Source organism: Procambarus clarkii, unplaced genomic scaffold (genome assembly GCF_040958095.1).
Source record: "Procambarus clarkii isolate CNS0578487 unplaced genomic scaffold, FALCON_Pclarkii_2.0 HiC_scaffold_139, whole genome shotgun sequence".
Taxonomy (NCBI): domain Eukaryota; kingdom Metazoa; phylum Arthropoda; class Malacostraca; order Decapoda; family Cambaridae; genus Procambarus; species Procambarus clarkii.
In genome coordinates this window covers 901,043-904,192 of record NW_027189172.1, presented here as the reverse complement: position 1 = coordinate 904,192, position 3,150 = coordinate 901,043, and the positions used below count along the sequence as shown (strand labels likewise).

Here is a 3,150-nt window from a genome sequence, read left to right as displayed (position 1 = left end):
TCCTTACACAAGTTTCTAAAGGCCATTCTTATGTTAGCCAACCTGGCATATGCTGCTGATGTTATCCTCTTGAAATGAGATTCAGGGGACCGGTCTGGCGTGATATCAACCCCCAGGTCTTTCTCTCTCTCTGACTCTTGAAGTATTTCATCTCCCAAATGATACCTTGTATCTGGTCTCCTGCTTCCTACCCCTATCTTCATTACATTACATTTGGTTGGGTTAAACTCTAACAGCCATTTGTATGACCATTCCTGCAGGTTGTCCAGGTCTTCTTGAAGCCTCAAGCTGTCCTCCACTGTCTTAATCCTTCTCATAATTTTGGCGTCGTCAGCAAACGTTAAGAGGAATGAGTCTATACCCTCTGGGAGATCATTTACGTACATTAGAAACAGGATAGGTCCAAGTACAGAGCCCTGTGTGACTCGACTGGTGACTGCACGCCATTCTGAGGTCTCAGCCCTCACTGTGACTCTCTGCTTCCTATTGCTTAGGTACTCCCTTATCCACTGGAGCGCCCTACCAGTTACTCCTGCCTGTTTCTCCAGCTTATGCAGTAACCTTTTATGGGGTACTGTGTCAAAGGCTTTCCGACAGTCCAAAAAAATGCAGCCCGCCCATCCTTCTCTTTCTTGCTTAATCTTTGTCACCTGATCGTAGAATTCTATCAAGCCTGTAAGGCAAGATTTACCCTCCCCGAAACCATGTTGATGGGCTGTCACGAAGTCTCTTCTCTCCAGATGTGTTACTAGGTTTTTTCTCACAATCTTCTCCATCACCTTGCAAGGTATTCAAGTTAAGGACACTGGCCTGTAGTTCAGTGCCTCTTCTCTGTCACCCTTTTTGTATATTGGTCCTACATTATCAGTCTTCCATATTTCTGGTAGGACTCCCGTTTCCAGTGACCTACTATACACTATGGAGAGTGGCAAGCAAAGTGCTCCTGCACACTCTTTCAATACCCATGGTGAGATTCCGTCCGACCCAACAGCTTTTCTCACATCCAGCTCCAATACGTGCTTCCATCACTTATAACATCCTTATCTTCACTATTACATGTAGCATTCTTATCTTCACCATAAACTTGTAGCATCCTTATCTTCACCATCACCTGTTTCATCCTTATCATCACCATCCTCTACAGCATCCTCATCTTCACTATCACCTGTAGGATCCTCATATTCATATAATATCTCTTGGAGCATCTTCACCATCATTTGTAGCATCCTCATATTCACTATCCCCTCAGCCTCCTGATCTTAACTGTTACCTGTAGCACCATTATCTTCACCATCCCTGCAGCATCCTCATCTATACCATCCAAGCAGCATCTTCATCTTCACCATCATCTGTTGCATCCTCATCTTCACCATCCCTGTAGCATCCTCATCTTCACCATCATCTGTTGCATCCTTATCTTCACCATCCTAAAGCATCATCATCTTATCCATCATCTGCAGCATCCTCATCATCACCAACACATGTAGCATCGTCACCTTCACCATTCCCTGCGTCATCGTCATCTTCACCATCTTCGCAGCATCATTTTCACCATCCTCGTAGCATCATAATATTCACCATCCCCACATTATCCTCATCTTCACCATCTCCGCAGCAACCTCATCTTCACTATCCCCGCAGCATCATAATCTTACTATCACCATAGCAACCCCACCACCCTCCTCTGCATAGAAAACCCCCCTACCCCAAAACCTCCCTGCCCCCACTCAAATACTCAACCAAATCTCCCTCACTCCACACCCAATCCCCACCCTTCTACCCCTCCCCTCCTCCCTCCGAGTACCCCTCCCCCCCCCCTTTTCCTTCCTGTCCTCCCTCCTTTTTCACCCCATACCCTCCCTGTTCCTCCCCTTTCACTTGACCCCTACCCCTCATCTCAGTATCCTCTGCAACCCTGGTATCCACCTCACAAATCCTCACACCCATGGCACAGCTTCCCCCACCAGCGGAACACTAACCAAGGAGGAGATTTGAGAAGGGACAGAAGAAAGTGAGCCTCAAGGCAATGTACACTAACATAGATAGAATTACAAATAAAGAAAATGAACTTGGAGAATGGGTACTAGAGGAAAACCCAGACATAATAGCTCTCACAGAAACAAAGCTAACGAAAACCATAACAAATGCAGTGTTCCCACAGGACTTTTATGTTATGAGGAAAGAGAGAGAAGGAAGAGGTGGTGGTGGTGTAGCCCTGCAGGTAAGAAAAGGCTGGGACTTTGAGGAGATGGTAGTTCAGGGATGTGAAGGTTGCAGTGACTACATAATAGGTACAATAACAACTGGAGGGCAAAAAATTATAGTCGTAGTCATGTATAATCCACCAACAAATGACAGAAGACCCAGACAGGAGTATGATAGAAACAACATGGCCACCATTAACATAATAGAGAGAGCAGCTTCTGTGGCTAGCAGAAATGCATCTGGACTACTAATCATGTGAGACTTCAATCATGGGAAAATAGATTGAGAGATCAGAGACCCACATGGAGGACCAGAAACATGGAGAGCTAAGCAGCTGGACGTAGCAACAAGAAAATTTCTAAGCCAGCACATCAAGGAACCAACAAGAATGAGAGAAGATGAACCAGCAATGCTTGATCTGATACTTACCCTAAATGAGTAGGATATAAGGGAAGTCAAGATAAAAGCACCCTTTGGAATGAGTGATCACACTGTATTGAGCTTTGAGTACCTGGTAGTGCTAGGAATTATATCCCCCCAAAACGAACTAGGAAACAAAAGGCTGGCATACCAAAAGGGAAATTATGAGGAGATGAGAAGCTTCCTAAGGGAAATACCTTGGGACACAGACCTCATAGCTAAGTCTGAACAAGATATGATGGACTGTGTCACCCAAAAGTGTCAGGAGGCAGTAAGCAGATACATCCCGGCCCAAAAGGAAAAATCCGAGAAGCAAAAGAAGAATCCATGGTATAATAGGGCATGTATGGAAGCAAATAAACTGAACAAAAGGGCATGGAGGAACTTCCGGAATAACAAAACACCAGAAAGCAGAGAGAGATACCAGAGAACCAGGAATGAGTATGTCAGGGTGAGAAGAGAAGCAGATAAAAGTTATGAAAATGATATAGCAAACAAAGCCAAGACCGAATCAAAGCTACTCCA

The 3,150-nt window shown here is 45.0% G+C and overlaps 1 pseudogene; it reads right to left on the bottom strand.

Annotated features, from left to right (window-relative positions):
* The window catches only part of LOC138360992 (2-oxoglutarate and iron-dependent oxygenase domain-containing protein 2 pseudogene), a 7,040-nt pseudogene extending 5,808 nt beyond the window's left edge, over positions 1-1,232 (bottom strand).
* Positions 1,233-3,150: the final 1,918 nt, after the last annotated feature.